We start from the raw sequence: 22,157 nt of genomic DNA, 5'->3' as shown, positions 1-22,157 counted from the left end.
TATAATGGTCAGTGCTCCACTATCATGGCTCATACAGGCTGTGAGAAAGCAGGCAGTGTAAACATTTATATACTGTTTCACTGTAAAATGTGCTGGGAATCACAGCATAGAGAAATTACAGTCAGTTTAGGATCACCAGAATCTAACAACTCTGACTTAGTGCTAACCTTGAGCTGGTTCTTCCTCAGTGAGCTCAGTGCCTCTGCAGTCTGCTTCCTAGAAGCTCCTTATATGCCACACCGCATACACACAAACTGTTAGCTGAGCCTGGGGCTGACCAAGTTAATAAATTTTCCCAGAACTTAGGAGAGCTAGAGTTAAAAAAACAACACTCAAGCAAAACAAAACCTTAAAAAAACCTAAGGCAACCAAAACAAGAACACATAGAGAAGCAAACTCAAGTTTAGCAGGGCTGAAAATGTTGTTGATCTAATAAGCCCTGATGGTCCCAAGCTGATCCATATGGTCAGATACCCGCAATATCCACAACATGTTTCCAGAGCTCCTGGATCAGAGGACAGCGCTGAACTCAGGACTGTGCTCTTCACGCTTGGCGGGCTTTAACAGCTCAGACACCATGCCAAACCAGCAGATCCTACATGGTCTGAGAGCAGAACAGTTGCATTTCCTTGGCACTGAGCCCAAGTCAATAAACTCTGCTGAATCTTGAGAGTCTGCAAGGACCCAGTTTGAGCATGTTTGTGTCTGCCTCAAGTAATCTTGAATGAATGAGCGTTGACTCTGCAAGTGGAGCTGACCACCAGCCCAATTCCTTTCCTGGGGAGTATCTCCATGCAGAGAAAAAGGGACTTAGTGGTGTAACCAGCACCTCCTCCTAGGAATTACTGCTTCAGGGTTGGCAAGTTTATTTCCCTAGGCTGCTTATTCTTTAACATGCTCCATTATGGGAATCTGCCAAACAATACACCAAATAAAGAACATAGGAGGTTTGGAAGCAGATCTCGCTGCTGCACAGCAGCACCAGAAGACACACAAGAGACTTCATTAATGCAGCATTTAAGCTAAGGAAGGAGGGAGAAAAACCCAAACTCAACAGAGCCCTGTCATTGCTGCTTCAGCAATGGAGCCATATGGGCTCTACCTGAATGATAATTAATTTAGTTAGAAGCCAGAGGATTAGAAGAGCCATAGCAAAATGGTATAAAAACCTATTTTAAAAAAATGTCTATTGGACTAGCACTGTTCTTTCTACAATGCAGCTAAACCCAAACAGGGCAAACAGGTTGGGTATACGCTAGAGAGAAAAGCACAGTGAGGACTGCAGTAGCCCATCCCAGACCAGAGCACAGCAGAGGAGACCTTAGCAAGGAATCGCTGTTGCATGCCCTGTGCAGCCTCAGTTCGGCGTGCAGGCAGATCTGCCCGTGACACAGAGGAAAGAGAGCTTCTCAGCAATACACCTGCTCTTAGGAGAGACCTTGCCTTGAATTTCATTTCCAGCTCTAAAAGGTAAGCAGATCTCTACCACATGCAAACAAAGCTAAACAAACCAATTGGCACTTACACAGAGCAGTGTAAGTATAGGAGGAGTATGTAATCAAAGGCTTAAGAGAAGAAAAAAAAAAAAACCAAAACCCCAAACCACCACAAACTACATGCTGGGAATTGTCCACATTTTATACTTGTAGGACACTAATTCACTTGTAGCAGCAAGTGAAAATTGAATACGAAGATAAGATATCATTAAAGTGACTCTTCTGAGAAGAATCATGCAGTACATCACAGAGCTGTGCTTAAAAAGATGATCAATCCAGCACTAGGACACTCAAACATGCTAAACAAGGCAAAAAAAAAAAAGCTATTCCACTACTGCAAGAACTAGTGCAAACTTCTGCTTAGAGAAGTGTAGGTACAACAGTTTAAAAACAAATAGTCAAATAAATCCCATCCATGACTACTTGAGAATTTAGGGGTTTTTTTTAAGCATTAGGAAAAAAACTAAAAGAGGTGAGCCCTTTTGCTAAAAGTAAACTAACGCACCATGGAGTAACTCCACACATTGAAGGCACATTGTATCTAGCATCTAAACTATTATTTCAGAAGCACTCCTTATATTAAACGCTAGTTAGAACAAACCTGTATTAATAAGACAAAGGAATACAAAGTTGAACACTTTCTATATTTCATGCCCCCACAGAATATGATTAATATATGTGGTAAGAGTTAGGTGTGGTTTCAGTGCTTATTTTGAAAATATGCTTTACATCCACTTGAAGTAAATAATTTTTATCCCCTATAGCAGTTTCACCCTTTCAAGTTAGGTAAAGATTGATCCTTTTCCTGTGTTTTAACAGGACTGAAATAAGCAGAGCTCACTGGCTTATTAGCAGTAACTTCAATGGAGCCTTTTCTTACCAAAACAGTCCATCTTTGTGCACTAGCATCAGCAGCTGATGTAAGTACAGCTTTAGAGGTAGCCTGTTAGGCTACCTGCTGCTGCAGCCCCAGGGAGTGCTATGGAATGGGAAAGAAAAAAAAAAAAAGTCTCTTAACGTGAGTAAAAATAACTTGTTTTATTATTTTCCTTTATTTTTTTAAAAGAAATTATAAGACCTCTATCCTTCAGTATCAGCTCTTCACAAAGTCAAATTCCTGAGCTTCAAGAAGTCTTTGAATTTCAAGATACCACCACGCATTAAGAACTTAAGAACACTCAGTACAAACAACAGTATGGTGTATTTTCACAGCGTGAGGAAGGACTCACACAGCTGAACTGCAACAGTGTTAAATGTCAGGCAGCATCTAGTTTTTACACCTAGCTGTGTTTCACTTCTGTAAAGTACCTCAGGAGGGGCTAGCTCTGCTTACAGTTCAAAAAGAAAAAGCAGTCTCAACTTCTATCCTACAAAAAAGTAGCATTTAGACTATCAGGAGAGCAATATGCACACCGCCCTCACCCCTCATCATTGAAATATTATTTGAAAAGACTGGTAGCGGACACACCACTTGGACTCTGCATTCTTACAGGCCCCAAATGCAGTGATACCAGCAACAGAACACAGAAATAGATGGCATGGCAATTCAGGTCAGAAAATTATTCCCACCTCTGAGCTTTCTTTTAAAGGAAATTTTTGTTAGTTAGAAAGAACACCAAGTTCAAACCAAAACAGAAAAGCACTGATTTATACCTGTCATTTAGGCTGGCCCAAGCCTAGTGTAATATAACCTATGCAGGCTGTATTTGGGCAGTTTTATTACGGCTATATTACTTAAAGAAGGGGCCATTCTACTTTGAACTAAATACACACAAACAAGCATTTTCTAACTGAAACTTTACTCTTAGTTCAGAGATGCCTATGCTAAGTAAGCCAGTAAATTGTTCTTACTTCTCATCTATTAATGCTGAAAGGAAAGTGATCAGTGCCATGTCGAATTTGCACCACCACAGATAAATTCAGTTTCCAGAGGTGCATCAAATTCTCCCCTGTAAACTACCAAAGATGTTATGCATAAAAAAAAAAATATTTTGGAAACACACGCAAGTGAAAGGACAGTCTGGTCCACAGGACCTTCACATTCTAAAGGGGAAGAAACATATGGATTAAAGTTCCCTCTATTTATAAGAAAATATCCACTGCTTTCTACTTCGCCACAAACATTTTTGCTCGTAAATTGCAAATCAGTGAAGAATTACTTTTCTTGTAGGCATGGGAAGCAGAAAGCATCATTTTGAATTTGTTTTCTTAAAAAAAAATAGTGGAAAATACTTGAAGGGTGGCTCACCATAGTTCAGGACTCCGTAGTGGTAGGTGGTAAGGAAATAAAATCCAAAATTTTACTACGCATTTTGCACCTGCCTTTAAGGTTGTGGTTCCATGGCCATTTCTATGGTTTGAGTGCTAACTTCAGCAGTCCAGGTCCCGTACTTCTAGTTTATGCCAGGGATATCTTAGCATTCTCTATCAAACTCCTTTTACCAAAAGAAGCCTTAGTGGGATGTAAATTGCCAGACCCAGAAACAGTTCGAAATGGTGAGGATCTCTTGCACGTTGAACTCAGATTTTTTTTTTTTTTTTAGTTTTAATTTACATTTTCTGCTATGCCAGGAAATATCCAAGTGACCACCACAGCAACTAGAATGACTATTCTTTCTTCATAGACAGTGGAGAATGAGGAAGGTGATGTAGGCAATTCAAAGAAGGCAGCAAATCATAGAACCATAGAATCACCAGGTTGGAAGAGACCCACTGGATCGAGTCCAACCATTCCCACCAGTCTCTAAACCATGCCCCTCAGTACCTCATCCACCCGTACCTTAAACACCTCCAGGGAAGGCGAGTCAACCACCTCCCTGGGCAGACCATTCCACTGCCTAATGACCCTTTCAGTGAAGAATTTTTTCCTAACGTCCAGCCCTAACCTCCCCTGGCAGAGCTTGAGGCCATTCCCCCTTCTCCTCTTCCCTGCCACTTGGGAGAAGAGGCCAGCACCCTCCTCTCCACAACCTCCTTTCAGGTAGTTGTAGAGAGCAATGAGGTCTCCCCTCAGCCTCCTCTTCTCCAGGCTAAACAACCCCAGCTCTCTCAGCCGCTCCTCATAAGGCATGTTCTCCAGCCCCCTCACCAGCTTCGTTGCTCTTCTCTGGACTCGCTCCAGAGCCTCAACATCCTTCTTGTGGTGAGGGGCCCAGAACTGAACACAGGATTCGAGGAGCGGTCTCACCAGTGCCGAGTACAGAGGGAGAATAACCTCCCTGGACCTGCTGGTCACGCCGTTTCTGATACAAGCCAAGATGCCATTGGCCTTCTTGGCCACCTGGGCACACTGCTGGCTCATATTCAGTCAGCTGTCAACCAACACTCCCAGGTCCTTCTCCTCCAGGCAGCTTTCCAGTCAGGCTTCTCCTAGTCTGTAGCACTGCATAGGGTTGTTGTGCCCCAAGTGCAGGACCCGGCATTTGGCCTTGTTAAACCTCATGCCATTGGACTCTGCCCAGCGGTCCAGCCTGTTCCGATCCCTTTGCAGAGCCTCCCTTCCCTCCAGCAGATCAACACTTCCACCCAGCTTAGTGTCATCTGCAAACTTGCTAAGGGTGCACTCAATGCCTTCATCCAGGTCATTGATAAAGACATTGAACAGGGCTGGACCCAGCACTGAGCCCTGGGGAACCCCACTTGTCACTGGCCTCCAGCTGGATTTCACACCATTTCCCACCACTCTCTGGGCCCGGCCATCCAACCAGTTTTCCACCCAGGAGAGTGTGCGCCTGTCCAGGCCAGAGGCTGACAGTTTCCTAAGCAGAATGCTGTGAGAAACTGTGTCAAAGGCTTTGCTGAAGTCCAGGAAGACCACATCCACAGCCTTTCCCTCATCCAGCAGCCAAGTCACTTGGTCATAGAAGGCGATCAGGTTAGTTTGGCAAGACCTGCCTTTCGTGAACCCATGTTGACTGGGCCTGATCACCCGACTCTTTTGCATGTGCTTCATGATAGCACTCAAGATCACCTGCTCCATGACTTTCCCTGGTAGTGAGGTCAGACTGACAGGCCTGTACTTCCCCGGATCCGCCTTGTGCCCCTTCTTATAGATGGCCATGACATCAGCCAGCCTCCAGTCCAGTGGTACCCCCCAGTAATCCAGGACTGCTGGAAGATGATGGAAAGGGGTTTGGCAACCACGTCCGCAAGTTCCCTCAAAACTCTTGGGTGGATTCCATCTGGCCCCATAGACTTGTAGACGTCTAGCTGGGCAAGCAAGTCTCTAACCACCTCCTCTTGGATTGTGGGAACCTTGTTCTGCTCCTCCAACCCCTGGGGTTGTGCGCAGAGGGAACAACTTTCCTTACTATTAAAGACTGAAGCAAAGTAGGCATTGAGTACTTCAGCCTTGTCTTCATCCCCTGTTACTGTTGTTCCCTCTGCATCTAGTAGGGACTGGAGATTCTCCCTAGTCCTCCTTTTACTGTTGATATATTTGTAGAAAGATTTTTTATTGTCTTTCACAGACTTGGCCAATCTGATTTCTAGTTGGGCCTTAGCTCTCCTGATTTTTTCCCTGCATGTTCTTGCTTCCTCTCTATAGTCCACCCAGGATGCCTGCCCCTTCTGCCAAAGCTCATAGACCTTCCTCTTCTTATTGATGTCTCTCAGGACCTCCCTACTCAACCACGCTGGTCTCTTACCCCGCCAGTTACTTTTCCAGAACATGGGGATAGCTTTCTCCTGAGCTGCTAGGAGTTCCTTTTTGAAGAGTGCCCAGCCCTCATGGACTCCCTTGCCCTTAAGGAATGCCTCCCATGGGACTTGTCCAACCAGCCTTCTGAACAGTCCAAAGTCTGCTCTCTGAAAGTTGAGCGCGACTGTTCTGCTAACCTCTTCCTTCATCTCACCCTGCACTGAGAACTCTATCATCTCATGATCGCTTTGCCCCAGACGTCCCCCAACGCTCACATCCCCCACAAGGCCTTCTCTGTTCACGAATAGTAGGTCCAGGAGGGCACCGTCCCTTGTTGGTTCGCTCACCAGCTATGTGAGGAAGCTGTCTTCCACGTACTCCAGGAACCTCTGGGACTGCTTCCTTTCTGCTGTATTATACCCAGCCAATATCAATGTCCCAGCCGATGTCAAATGTCAGCAGTACTTTTAGGACACCTCGAGGTGGGGAGAAATCCCACTTTTTCCCACCAAGAAACCTAAATTCTCCTAGCATCAGAGTCTGGCAGGTATTCAAAGATAAAAAAAATAAATTAATTTCTTTGTATTTGTAACATGTCCCTTTTGAGTTGCATTTTAAATGGCCATTTATTATTCATAAAAGTAGAACCAGAGAATTCCATTAAAAAAAATCAGATTTCTGTCTGTCACAAGCTCATGTAGACCAGCCCTAAAAGAGTCCATCAGGATGTCCACCTACGTGTGTCCTCTGAGGACACAAAGTCTTTGTTCTCCTTTCACACTGGTACTACACACCTGGATGAAGTTATGACAAGTATGTAGTGGATCCTGTCCTATGCAACATTCAGAAAGAGAAAGACACTTGGGCCCAAACACTGCAGACATGAGCAGACACCACCTCTTCTAGTCATATTCTTACATGATTTGCATTAACTTTCACATTGTCAACACAAAAGAATAGGCAGAGGCAAAATCTCAGCACCTTCAATGAACATGTTAATCTCTCATGCTTCAGGAGAAAAGCACACAAAATCAAGAAGCTGGGAGAGATCAATCACGGCATACATAATGCAACCCAGCCACCACCAGTGGCTGTACATCAAAGGTTGACCTTTCTGCTCCAAATCTGTGGCTTCTGAATGCTTTACAACACATTTAAACATGACATCAATTTAACTTCTCCAAGTTCACAAACTCAGCCTCAGGCTGGGATTCAAGCTTCATCCATGACACTCCTAAGACCACTTTTGGGAGCACACTTAAATCCACGTTCTGGGATGGGGCAGCCACATACCAGAAAGGGCAGCACCCTGCACCACCTGCGCAGACAACTATCTCAGCAGCTTTAGTCTCAGAAACCAACCAAAACCTTAACTGGCAAAACTAGGCTTTGCAGCCTGGAGCAAAACCCCAAACCACAGCATTTGTTTCCCATTCAACCTGTTCTTTTTCCTCCATAGTCATGTGTAGGACTTGCCTAAAGAACTATGAGGATAAGGTGGCAAGACGTTCTTCAGAATACATCATACTCAATGTTTTTCTTAAAGGCCTTATTTGCTTTGTCATTTGATAATGCGCTGGCGTGATGCTCTACTTTTCCCGTCCTTCCACTGTACCAGGTGTTACCTGCTCATATTGATTTGATGTCAATGGGAATGTTCCGTTTCTATTTGTCCTGTTTGCATAGGAATAGCATTTATAGAAAATTACTTACAGGAAAAAAAACCAAATTAGCACTGACGTTCTCCTTTAGGAGATGTAAACAAGTAATTAACAACCTGCATGAGCTCCCCCTCTGCCCTTTCATTTTCTGTTAGTTTCTCTAGCATCAAGCTAATCAAAATGGAAAAGAAGACTTTACCTCAGCAAGGTATTTCAGAAAATTATGCTGCATTAAATTATATTTCTGCCTGCTACTACTCAAATCTAGTCTGTTTCATCAGCAAATATGGAGTTTATACGCTTTCTACTCTGTTTTTTGGGTGTCTATGGTGAGCCAAAACCCATAGAGGCAATGGTTACTCCTGTGGCCATACAAAACTAGGACTGGTACACCTGAACAGCTGCCCACTGAGCTTGAACACTCCCTGAAAAAGAGGCACAACAGAGTCAGACCAGAAGATTGGCTGGCAGAAAGTTTTCACAACCTCTGGGAGCCCTGGAGCATGCAAGATAAAGTAATCTTCCATCTCTCCTCCCAGGGCATGTGTGGAGGCAGAGGGAGGGGAAAATCCCAGCAAAGCAATCAGAAGGAAGCATGTAGAGCCTGCCAGCCTTAGAGGAATTCAACCCAAACCCATAAGACTCTCGGCATTCATTAAAGGGAACAGGGAAATGCACAACAGGTTTCTTATTTTGTCCAGGTGTGCACATTACCAATGCTAGCTAAGTACAAGAATGGTAAATTTTATGTTCCTTAGAAGAAAAATCCAAACATGTGCATGAAAGTGCAGCTTTGAAGACAGCAGACAGACGGTCTGCCCTTTTTGGGGTGGAAAAGAGAGGCAAATATAGCCAAGCCCTGAGAGCCGTTGCTTCAGCCTGGGAGCAGGACCAAATGATCATACTAAAACTAAGCAAGTGTGGAAAGGGATTGCAGAAATGAAGCAACGGCCAGGAGACCATCTGCATACCACAATACACGTGAATAACCTGGCCATACTGTGAGCAAGCCCTGCTCACAGGGGCTCAGTAGCATTAGGAAAGAAGCAATACCTTTGTAAGGTAATAGTTTCTGGGGCTTCCACCATCAGAATAAAAACATCACAGCCAAATAGCACATAATCAAAACAAACCAACTCCCAGAGCTGATACTTGCAAAATAACTAAGATAAAAATCAATTAACTCTTTAATCGGCAGGCTTAAATTCTGAGGAGAACAGCCTTTGTCCCACATCCAGCATAAGACTTGTAGAAACGGTCATACGTGTTTGAATTTATCACCTGCCAAGCCAATCTGGATCTATTCTGCCCATCCGAGTGCTCTGGTAAGGTGCAGACAAACTGCAAAAGCCCAGCTGAAATCCAGAAAAGATGAGGAATGAACAAATCAAGTGGGACAAAACACTGACACAGCAGCAGCCACCAGCCATGCAGAGTGGGAGCCTTCCCCTTGCCATAGAGCAGTACCCATTGCATTCAGCTTTGGGGGGGCCTGACCTGCAAAAAGCATAAAAGTCGTGATTACTGCAATTCATTTGAATACTTGCCTCAGAAAACAATAAATTAGAAGGAAAAAATACCCCACAAACCCACCACCAAAATCCTACTCTCCCTTTCCAATAAGAAGTTCAATTGGTTCAATCTTCTTAAACCAAAGTGTGCTCAAGTTACTTAAGCAGTTAATTTTTATCTATATGCCTGTCTCTTACAGAAGCAATGCTTAAAAAGGAATGTAGCTTTTTCCTTGTCTCACGTACAAAAGAGTTCTGAACAGATAATGTTGAATCTCCACTGGCTTCAGACTGGATTGACACAGATTCAGATCAATTCCAATGGAATAATACTGCTAACTATTAACAATAACTAGTATCACAACCAAGTCCTTTCCCATGCATTTCTTAAAGATGGACAAAAAGTTAGCACCCATAACAGCATTACAGGAGAATGAAAAACAAGTTCTCAATCTTCACTGAAAAATATCATTTCAGTATTTAGGTGGAGTCAAGCAAAATCCTTCAACAATAGCAACAATTTATCCTACAACTATGAAAAAGAGGAGATCAACAGCTCATTCTTCTACTATTTAGCAGGCAGGTTCCCAGACATGAACGTTGGAAAAGGCTCCCAAGTTCACATTAGCCAACCAGCATTTCCCTTTCAATAAAGCAGGGCCTAAACCACCATACATTTGTACAGCCTTTTCAGTAACCCGTATTACTTAGCCTCTAATACATATTAGTCCTGGTATCATCAGCACTAGTCAACTGAACCTTTGGGTTCATCAGTAATGGCTGCTGTTACACTTTAGTGTTGTACCCACAGAAATATTTCAGGGCGCTCAATATTTTCCCAGCTGAAAGTGGCACTTAATGCAAAATAAAGACAAGCTCCAAAATTGAGGGAAGGAGTTAGGAGAGAGAGGCCCCCACCACCAGTCTCTCTACTCCATCCCAAAAGATGGCTACAAAAACTAACAGTGAGTTGTTACGGATGTGAGTGACGACTTATAAATAACAAGAACTTTTAACATAAATCACAACTGTTTTCTTGACCTCTCTGATAATCTACATTCCCTGGCCTGTAGAAAAAGGACAAGTATTTTATAGCCGTTCTTAAATTGTCAAGCTTTGCTTAAGAAAGCTACCTACAACTACTTAGTTTCCATGTCTTTGCTAGGTCTAAGGCTGTAGGCAAGTTTTCTTGTGCACTGATTAACAGACAACGTTTAGATTCTTGAGCATCAGACAGGAAAACAAATTGTGCCCTCTTTATTTGACAAAGTTCATATAGGACCAGCAGAGTTGCATAGGTGCTAACGCAGAAGAACGCCTGAAAAGAACTTTTTAACCAGCAGAAGACTGTCAGGAATGATAGTACCATACCTCATTTCTAAGACTTAGGGTGAAATACAAGAGGTTAAAATATAATCACTTCACTTCTACAAATTAGACAACAAAACCAAATTGTTTATGTATTGAAGCTATTACAAAACAGCTAAGTTTTTAATTCTAAATAGTTATTTTGCTCTGCCCTCCGGAAAAAAAGACCTATATCAGCATACCAGTACCTATTCACAATAACAAAAGAGCTGCTTTGGTCAAAAGCTGCTGTATGAAAGCTATCACAAAGTGAAACAAATAGGTTAACTTTATACAGCTTAAATAGAGCACTAGCATACATATTGACACATTTTTAAGGATAAATTCTTCCTGGAAAAGATTAATGCCCACACATCATCACTTGGACAAAACCCTGATAATGTGGTAAAGCTTCAATTTCACGAAGTCCTGTGTCTCCTAATGCATTTTAATACATATTTAATGCAATGACAGATATAGCCATAACAGGGAGCAAATGTACAAGATCAAGATGTGCAAACAGCACAGCCCTCTCTAGGGAACAGTTTGAGACACAAGCTTAAGCGGTGGCTCCGATCCATTTTTTGAGATGCAAAAGTGAAAGCAAAACAAAAGCGTCACCATGGCAGGAGCAAATTACCCATCAAACAGTTAAACTGCAGCAGCAAACTATGGCACAGAAGATAAATCCTCTATACAAGCTGAAAGAACAATTCTGCTCCAGAACTGATTTAATACAGTAGAGAGCACCACTGGTCTAGCGTGTAGTGATTTCTAAACAGGGTATTAAACAGCCAAACTATCGGACACAATTCTCCTGCTGATCTAACTCTGGCTGCAATTCAGGGAGTTGTTAACATGTTGGGTTAATCTCCCTGACAGTTTGCCAGAATTGGGTCCCAACTGAAAGACAGCCTTCAGCTGGATTAACAGTGTTTGCGCATTGATTGCTGCAGACTGTCACAAGCAGCTAGAATCTTTACACCACCACAAAAATCATTCAAAAGAGCAAAACAAGGAGGGAATGACAACACAGATGCTTTACACCAGGAAAACCAAATAACTGTATAGAACAATATACTCTGCCTACTGCTTTTTCATAAAGTAAACAAAACACGAAGCAAGCTCATTTAAATTCCTAAAGGTGGTTCCACTAGCTGATTAGGCTGTTAAAATACTCATTTTCACATCGTCTGCCACAAGAGAAGAAATTACCATTTCCCATTTGTTCCAAGTCCTCTTTAAAATAAAACAACCATAAAAACCTAAACACCACTACTTACTTACCTGCTGTTTAAACATGTAAGTCTATGCCTAAAACAACATACAACAGCATAACATGATCTTTACTACAAGAAGGGGAGATTTGTTGAAAAGAAAGAAGCAGCATCCACTTCAGCCTTTAACAAGAAGTTTGTCTTTCCCACAAGTCACATCTTTTTTCTCCTGCACTTTTTCCCAGGAACACAAATGTCCTCTTGCCTGACATACAAAAGGAGGGGGGGAAGTCTACTCTTCAAAATATTCTGAATCCACCTATTTCCCCTCACTTTAAAAACACACTTAGGCTGGCTACCCTCTGAACTGTTCCTGCTGCCCTGTACCTTTGTCCAGGGAAGGCTACACACTTCTAAAGTCTCCTTTTAACGTGTACCTGCACCAAACAGTGGGAGCTGCTGCTGAGATCTGCTGTTGCTGCTATCCAGGAAACTGCTGCCGCAAAGCACATTGGTTTTCTGTCCAAAAGAAAGGCAGTATTATTTGTATTTGTGACTTCTGTGGTTTTGGGAGCACACCCAAAGAAGAAGATAAGCAATGTGTTTGTTGTGTACTTCTCACCAAAGCATTGCCTGCAGATGATGACAAAAAAAGATTGAAAACACTGTTGCATGAGAACAAACACGGCTGTGTTAATTTCCTAGTAATTTCAGTAGTTTTGGAATTTCTGTCCACTTGTGCCTGCTTTTCATTCCCACCACCTCAATACACTATACCATAAGTACCATAAAAGCTGACAATTTCTGGCAGCACCAGTAGGACAAAAAAAATTAGCTTGACAGGCTCCAATAAATTTTCCAACAGTTAAGACTTCTAGTACTTGTTAGAAAATGACTCAGCAAATTGCTTGGTGGCAAGAGATCAGGCTCAGTGGCTTTCCCACCCCCTTATTCCCAATTGGATAGGGAAGGATGGCAGAAGCATCCCTCCAGAGCTAGTCCCTGGCACTCCTCCCTGACCAGTATGATCAGCTGATATCCCACTGCATGCCCATGCAACTACATTTCCTACAGATCCAGTGGCTCACTGAACTTTTAGTACCAAGTAATTAATTATATTAACATTAAGATAGCACCTTTGAAATTCAGAGGTTAACCAAGTGACAGTCACTAACTTTCCTCTCTCCCATATTCTTATGTATTCCCTATGTAAACTGGAGGTGACAGACAAAACAGCTGAAAGAGCACATACCAAACAATGTTTTTGTCAACTTATTTTGGGAACAGAGTAATCTACCCAAACAGCAAGAAAAAAGTAAATAAACAAATTATTAAAATTTTACTAAAACATAATCCTTTAAAACTGGGTGACTTGGGTAAAAATGACAAATCCAAAAAAGCGAAAGGATGCTAACACTGAAACTTACAAGCCACTTGCTGTCAGGCAATGCTAACGCAGTATCAAGGGCAAGTTTAAGAACTCTTATGAAGTCATTTAGATTTAATGAAATAACTTTTGTTAAGGGCAAAAATATTCCTTTGTTGTACTATGGTGCATAAGGTATCCTAATTATAAAGCCATTTTTAATAATGAGGTCTCTGAAGTCTACTTTCAACCTCTACTGAAATACATGTTTAGTACATACATTTTAATGTAAATAGGCTAAGAACTATAGAAGACTGAAAAAAAGACACATATATATATATATAATTTAAGTGGATTAGAAAAGTGGTTGAATGTTCCAACTGACCAATGATTCTCACAAATTATTAGTTATATCTCATGCTCTCACATGCAGAACAATTGTGCAAGTTTTGCACAACTAACAAATTACATATGAGGAAGTCTGACAAAATTACATCAGGAAACCAGTAAATATTAGTAAAATTCAGAAAAAAGGTAAGAAACCCTACACCAGTGCTAATTTCCATATACTATGCACACTTTGTGTACTAAGTACAAATGCCTATAAAGACAAGTGGAAGTTACAGTTCCATTTGCCTCCTCATTTGCAAAATTAGCCAGTAAGAAAGAACAGGTTACCAAGTCTTTCACCAGATAGGAAGAATAATAAAACAGAGATCATAAAAGCATTTTTTAATGTGCATCCCTCAGTTATTTCTGCACACAAAAACCTCTGAAGTTATTAATTACCCACTACAGCATATAAATATCTTGCTAATAAGAATGCCTTTTTCCTAATACTAACTTCACTTAACTCAAAGCATAGATCCTAGTGACTTTGAGTGCCAAAGGCGACTTCACAAACTGAGTCACTGCAGTAAGTGGTCATATGTGAGAACTCCGGATTAGGGGACTTGGCTAGGATTACCCTGGAAGGCTCTAACACTGCCACAAAAAAACAGCAAGAACAATGCAGTTTTTACCTTAACTATAACACTCTTCTCTTTCATCTCACTGCTCCTAGACTTATGAAAGATTTAACAATCCGCCTCCTCCAAATCAGTTCTATGTCAGACTATCGGCTTCTATGCACTTTGCCAGCGAGCTGGAAATCGATCATCAGGAACAGAGGTAAAAAAACCTGATGCTTGAGCCTGGCAAATAAATCATAGCAGTATTAGGCAGTCATTTTGTGCTGATCAGCTGTGAGAAAGATTTGCCAGAGGAGAGCTCATCCTAGGCAGAGCAAACGCAGACAGGAAGCAAACACTCCGCCCCTCCTTCCCACCAAGCTTCTGGTCTCTCTGCGCCAGGCTTCCCCGCACCAAATTGTTCTTACTCTTTTGCTATGTTTCAGTTCATCTGCTCTTCCCGGACAGCGGTAAAGGTAAAACAGCCAGAATGGACAAAAAGTGAATCTTACTCCAGTTCCAGAAGACCGGGACAGCTTGATGTCAGAATCAATAGTGAGTTAAGCCACCTAATGAAAAACCTGCATGTTTAACTGCAGTTTTTCATCATATATCACTTGATTCCTTGTGGAGAGCATTTGCAAACATCAAGACAGACATCCTTCAATGTTGAGTTCCCCACTCAATCACTGAAATACAGAATATTTTAGTGAAATACCCTAAATGTAAAATTCATATATATATTCATATATATACACACACACACACACACACTTGCAGGAACAACAAAATAGGTTTCTCCAAAGTTCACACTCAGGGGTATCCAAGCCAACTCTTAGCTAGGATTTTCTCTACAGATTCAAGTGGGATGCAACATATCCATTTGGAAGAAAATAAACCAAATAAGAAATCTGGGTTAGGATTATTCAAATTCTAACAGCAGATAATAAATGGCAACTATGATAAATGGAAGATGCTTTTACTCAAGAAAAAAATTCACCTGTTGAATTCGCATGGGGCTTCAATGACTTTAGCTGTGATAGCAGATAAACATCTTACAATGGAAAGTGGTGGATTCATGTCCTACACAGACTAGACAAACTGCACATGTGCAGTACTAACTACTGCATAAGTACTTTTAAGAGACACTTGTAAAGTAAAACCTATTAACCCAAAAATCTGAGTGCAGTACAGCAAAGAAAACCTAGCCAAACAGCAGCAACACTCAAGAGATCTAACCAGACAACAGGAACGTTAGAAAAAAAAAAAAAGCAGAGGGAAAAGCCCACAAGAAGAGACAGAAGTTACAGAAGTAGATATAGAAGTCAGTGTTACTCTACACAATATTTACAGGTTCAAGAAAATTTTGACAGTTAGGTGCTGCTCCCTCAAATCTAGAGTTTAAGCAAAAAAAGCATTTTTAGAATTTTGCAAGTTTGCAACTAGTTGCAGATCAAACAGTAGCAAACCCCACCATCCCCTTCCTCCAAAAGTTGAAGCAAATCTGATTTTTTAAGGTAGTTTAAACTGGAATTAAAAAGTAGGCACAATTCCAAGGTTTTCCGCTATGGCCATTATAGGACAGCTAAGTCTGATCAGCTAGCATAAACCCATATTTTTCCAGTTAAAAAAAAAAAAGCCATGAGGAATTTCTTGTTTCCTTGGGTTTGCAACACATAGTATTAGCACAGTTGACATATCTGTTGTACAATGCAAGACATGCTACACCCAGCTAACTTCTCCAAATCCTATTGTTCCCAGAATATCATTTCTTAAATGCCAATTAAATGGTCAAAACAATATCATGCTCAATCAACACTACATTTCACACTTTCACATGGTGTGTTCTCCAAATTGAATAGAGACAGCTGCTCTTTTTTAAATAAAGCCTGTTTTCTTTCTAGTCTCATTAGCACAGCCCTACCTGCCCAGCCGTCTTAGTCACTTCCTGCACAAGCACTTGATCACCTAGATGGAATCAAAGCACCTCTTATTACATCCAACACAGTATATAGGTTTAACTGAAACACTATAGGCTGTTAATTGGGCAAACCTGTCCTCTACCATCACACAAGGGTGTCACCTGTGAAACATTCTGGATGGGAACTCCACTGCTTCAGAGAAAGACTAATTCCTTTTCTCAACACCCTCTGACCTCAAACCAAATTATGCTCAAAGAGAGATGGGGGAAAAAAGAAGGAAAAAGACAAATTAAGTCTTAATCTCATGGTTACTCCACCCTCTTCTCCTCACTTCTACAGCTTGAGAGGTAAGAAAAATGGAGAACAAACTTCTGCTACTTGAGGGACAGGTCTTCAAAAGCTGAGCTTAGTCTTCAAAACCAGCACACTGAAATTACAAGCAGCTGTTAAGAGTAACACAGAATAGTTCAGAAAAGATATAAATTCCAAGTCTTCCCAGCCACAAGTAACAATGCCTTCCATGATCTTGCAGTGAGGGGGGTAGGAAGAAAAAAAAAAAAAGCTGTAAGTTCACTGACATGAACATAGATCAGCCCCCACTCCAGAGAAATACAGGGATAGCAAGGAACAGTGAAGAGCTGCTTAAGCCAGCTGTACTTGATGTGTTAGAGGTTCAGTATTTGCTCAAGTGTCCAAGTTTAACACTAGAGTGTGACACCATCAGTACACAACATAGTTCTCGCAGAAATCTGCAACACGGATCATACTTGCTCAAGAGCAACTGGACAGGGAAAAGGACACAACATCTGACTACACAGATCCTCCTGCAAGGAAGTCTCTCTCCTGGTCAGTTATACACTATCGGGAAGAAAAATACGACAAATACTGCAATGATATTACCAAGATAAGAGTCCATGGCTGAATAACTACTCCTTCCTCCAAAAAATCACAGAGCAACAGATGTTTGATTTTTTTTTCCAATACAAAACTTTCACTTTAATATTACATTGATGAATAATCTATATTCACGTTAGTGAATGTGACCACGTTAGCCTTAAGTTGTATAAACCTCTACCTTTTCAGAGTATGACTGCAAATACTGTGGCAAGAAGATCACTATGGAAAGGAAATACCATTTTAAAAAGCTCCTGACAGTGGAAAGGAAGTTCATCCAGGAAAAGGAAGAAGGAGGGCAAAAGTTAGAAGCTGGTGAGGTCACTGTCCAGGATCTTTAGAGCCCTCATTAGATAAGCATATACCTTTTGAAGCAGCTCAACTTCCTGTCATAAATAATGGTTTTATTACCCACTCAAACCGAATATCAGCCAGCCAATTCCTTCATTTCATCTGCCTTTTGTATTCCTTGGGCAGTACTTCTCCATTTTTCAAGCATTTCAATAGGACATTACCCAAGATATACTACTATTCTACATAATTCCAGTTATAGTTCTCATCCGTTTTTCTACCAAGGCTTACACATACAACGTAATCTATTAAAAGAAATAAGCTTACATCTTCCAAAAATGTTTTTCATGTTTCAGTGCCTTACGGTGTCAGCATGTATCTGTCTTCATGTTTGGACAGATTTGTTCAAATCCAGAATCAGATTAGTAACTGATACCAATTTCGGAGACAAATTAATTCAATTAGTGCTTCCACAAAATTTAGCTTCCCAGACAGATTTCGTTGATGACCTCAAAGATACTACATAAAACGAAAGCCTGGAAGAGACAAATTTAGTTCGGTATAAATCTAACTTAACAGGAAGAGAATAAATATACCCTTTAATGCTATACATCTTCAAAGGTGCAAGCACATGCAGAATACTGAAATGCAAAACTTGTGCTTGGCTACCCAAACTCTACTTCCGTTAAAGATTTGTTGATTTTCCTTGTGGATCTAACATCTGCATAAAAAGCATAACAGCTTTAACAAATTGATTCTGGTAGCTTGCTGGTATATTTTGTGATGAATATAGGAACTCAACATTTACTACATCTCAGTAAAACACTCACTGCGTATACTAGACCAGGCATGGAGCCAGGATGGATTTCACCAATCTCCAGCAAATCACCTTGCAATGACCTTCTGTTACCAAAAGACTACCTGCTAACCACATAAGTACTTCAAGGATGCTAAAATTCTTCAACAAAACTTGCCAGATATTGGTATCAAAAACTGGAAGAGGAAAAAGGCCTTAGAATGAGACAACAAATCCAGAACAATGACGCTGCAGCCTGTCAAGCAAGGCATACAACTAAAGATTAACAGAAAGACAAGGAAGTTCAACATCCAGCTACTAACTTCCAATAATTTACAATGGTAACTACAGTTTCACCAAAAAAAAAAAAAAAAAAAATCAAACCCAAATCCAACACCCAATCTCAGAGATTGTTTTTCAGTGTCACATAGCTTTTCTTTGGTACTTTAACCATCTGTTCTTTTCATGGTTTTCACACAAAAACACTCTGTGGAAACCAAAACAATCACTAATTTGCCAATTGTTCTCATAAGTTTCTTTAAACAACACCTTGCATGAATTCCCTTGGAGAATTACTTCTAGTTACATTCTATAGCCTAGGTCAACTCAGGTAACAGCAATGCAGTCTCTCCTCCACCAGCAGAGGGGCACAGGGAAGGGACTACCTGGAAAATGCACCAACTAAGCCAGATCAGTCTAACTAAAAACAGTCTTGAAAACAGTTTTGAAATTTACTTAAGAGCCATTTCTCCTAAAATAAGTGCAAGACATTTGACTTCAGATTCATTTACAGACCACAAAAAGCCAGACAGAAAGCATGATACAAAGTGCACTGCTTGCAGGTACATTTTGAGCATTAGAAAATCCTCCTCAATAGAGTGCACTTAGAGAAGCACAGGCAGTTTTCCCATCCAACCAGGCCAAGTTCAGCCCATAATGGTGACACAGCAAGTTCTTTCTGATAGCATTGAAGGGCCTGGCTTTAAGAACCATTCAGACACTGCACCCTTCTTCCTAAATTCAGAGACTGGAAGGGCTCTCCCAGGTCACTCCCTTCTGTCCCAAATATACAGGCTCACACTGATTTCTAACCTAACTTAATTCATTGAAAATTTTACTGTTTGTGTTGTGCTAGAACACCTAAAGAAAGTACCTAACCAACTTACTCCCTCTTACACTTAGAAAGAGCAGTCATTTCTTCTCCCAATTCTCTGTATGCTAAAATAAACAGCTCTGAATCTACATGACAGCACTTTTCTCCTCACAGTTCTTGTAATTTTCCTTAAACCCTGGTGCCCAAGATTCCAAATAAAGCCTTGCCATACACCACAGCCTCATTGCTCCCCTCTAAACTACATCCTTAAATTGCATTCACCTTTTTAGTGGTTCCATCATCATTAGCCTCTTGCATCATCTTTTATTAACTCAGATTTATTGCCTGTTACTAATGTTCCAAAAGTCAGGTGGGCTCCTACTTGAAAAAATGAAAATAACGTAAAAAAAACCTTTCTTGCTCTCTCTTTTCAAAATAAAGATTGATAAAATTAGATTAGATCACAAGTCAATACAGAAGCTAAACGGTAAGCTAGAATCAGAATACTTGCCATCTGGCGCCAGCTCATTATTAATGCAAGGAGAGGGGACCCTCTACTTGTCTCCTACCCTTCCCTCCAAACTCAAACATCTCAATGCTTCTCACTAAGAAACATGCTTCTAGCTTGTGAAAGCTGTAATAAAACCTACTCATGCCAATATACGTGCAAGTGTGAATTGCATGCAGCTAAGAAAAATTCTACAGTCATTGTAATAGGCTTAATTTTTCCATGGGTCAAAAATGACAACTACAGAAACAAAAAGTCAATTCTAGTAGAAAAGCATACACTGGCATATTAAAGATTTGTGTTTTGTTGTCTTATTCAAAAGGAGGGTTATTTGGGGGGTTTTTGTGGTTTTTTTTTTTTTTTTAACTTTCACCAAGCTTAAAAGAACTTTTACCAGCAAGATCAAGATGATGCACACCAGTGCTTTCATGACAGTGCTGTACTTTGATCTGTTGTACATTATAAAATAGTATCACATTTAGTGACAGTCTTCAGGCACTTTGTCTTTGCAGAAAAAGACTGCCCCCACCCCCCCAAAAAAAAAAATCAACCCACAAACACATGCAATAAAATACCCCAAAATCCCTCTATCATTTTGAGCTCTACATCTTTTCATTTGTTATTCAAAGAGGTAAGGAGCCACAAGGAATTCTTCTGAGAGTTCTTTGGTGAAGAAAAAATTTCTCTCAGAACAACAATAACGATCATACTAGGCACTGCTTGGCTGCAGCAAGTTAAAGCTGTTGAAACAATCAAGATCAAAAAAGAGGTTCCTCATCTGCAAGAATATTCACATGCAAAACTTCACTTGTAAAACTTCTTTAGGAATAATTTATTCTACGTTGTAAAACACCTGGGGATGTTTTAGAATTCCAGCTAGTTAAGAGCTCCTTACTTAATGATTCAACAGTCAGCAGACACAGGACTAGCGGGTACCTGCTGGGCTACACTGGAAACCTCAGTGCTGCAAGCAGCTCAGAGAAACTCTGGACCATGCCACCATACCTGTCCAAGAGCTGTGGGCACAGACACACCTATGGGCACCGGACAAGTCATGACTTCCATCAGGATTGTGAAAGATGAAATGATGCAGCAACAGGATCAGACTGCAGGTTTGATTTCATCAAGCTCCAATTAAAACCTCCACATATTATCACATTCAGCACGTGCTGTCCCCTTACCTGGTGCTGCCTTTTCAATCGTTTTGTTCTGACAGGCTGTCACAGTTGCTAAAATAAATGGCCCTGCCTAGCCACAGCCAGTATTTAGTACCACTCTGTGGTGGAATAAAGACCTGCACACTGTGCATGAGACAATTAGGAACTCAGTAAGACCAAAAAAAAATTAAGACTGGTTGTGAAAGGTTAAGTTTAACACAGATCAGATGATGCAGAAACAGTAAAGAACAAGTTGAAGGAATGCTGAGCAATGCTACCAGCTAGAATAGCTGTAAACTTTCAGCTTTAGACAAAAGGTCTGTTTTTCTTGATATAGAAAGAAAAAGCATGAGCCTGGAACTCATTTTACATTCTTAATTTACTAGAAGTGGTTAGGGGAGCTCCTCATGAAGCACTACACATACTTCAGCCAGGATTTGCTGAGTTACTCTCACAAAGCAAACAGCAAATTAAACCTTCACATGAAATACCTACTGAGCCAAAAGCACCGTAATGTTCAGTGTCAGTAGTCACAACTGACTACAAAAAAGTTTTAAATCTTAGACTGAGAAGCTGTCAGTTATTTAAAATAAAGTTACAACTCAAGTCAATGTCTTGAAAGAATAACCATATTCAGAAGTTCGAAAACTACTCTCAAGTGTTACTGAAAAATACAACAGAAGCAAATCTTAGTCTACTTTCCACTATACAAATAGGTCAAAATGTCTGAGGTTGCTTAATTTGAACTGCCTATACGTATGTGTATACTTTGAGATATCCAGATTTTAACATTCTGTTTTATTCTGGCTATGTTGAGGTTTAGATAGTCACATATACATCAATACCCATAAGCGTCTAACAGCAACAACCATTTAGACAGAACTCCAGTGTTTTACAACCAATTTTCTAGCTTTACTCCCAAGAAGGATTAATTCACCACAATAAAACCAACACAATTCTTCCTGGAGTCCTAACATCTACATTTTGTAGTTGGTATGCAACACTTAACACCTAAATACTACATGGGGCACATTTGCTCTTCTGTGGATCCATCCATCCTAGAAAACTTTGAAGTTGCACATTCTTTACCCTTTTTTAAGCTGTACGCTAATACCATAAAGTTAACTAGACAGAGTTTCCAAGCTAGTGCACAACTGAGCTGCAAATGCACTTGAAAAGCACTGAGCAGTTTATATACTTTGCTTCTAAAGGAGTACTTCTAAGCAGATGAATTATATCTGGTACTGCACAGGTGTGCTGGAATGGAAACGCACAAGGTGTCCTCTCCAAGGCACACTGACACAGCAAG

The 22,157-nt window shown here is 40.8% G+C and overlaps 1 protein-coding gene across 2 annotated transcripts in view; it reads right to left on the bottom strand.

Moving 5' to 3' along the window:
• The window catches only part of RNF217 (ring finger protein 217), a 57,060-nt gene that overhangs the window by 26,283 nt on the left and 8,620 nt on the right, over nt 1-22,157 (bottom strand). The window lies entirely within an intron of this gene.

Source organism: Phaenicophaeus curvirostris, chromosome 2 (genome assembly GCF_032191515.1).
Source record: "Phaenicophaeus curvirostris isolate KB17595 chromosome 2, BPBGC_Pcur_1.0, whole genome shotgun sequence".
Taxonomy (NCBI): domain Eukaryota; kingdom Metazoa; phylum Chordata; class Aves; order Cuculiformes; family Cuculidae; genus Phaenicophaeus; species Phaenicophaeus curvirostris.
This window is presented reverse-complemented; position numbering and strand designations above follow the sequence as displayed.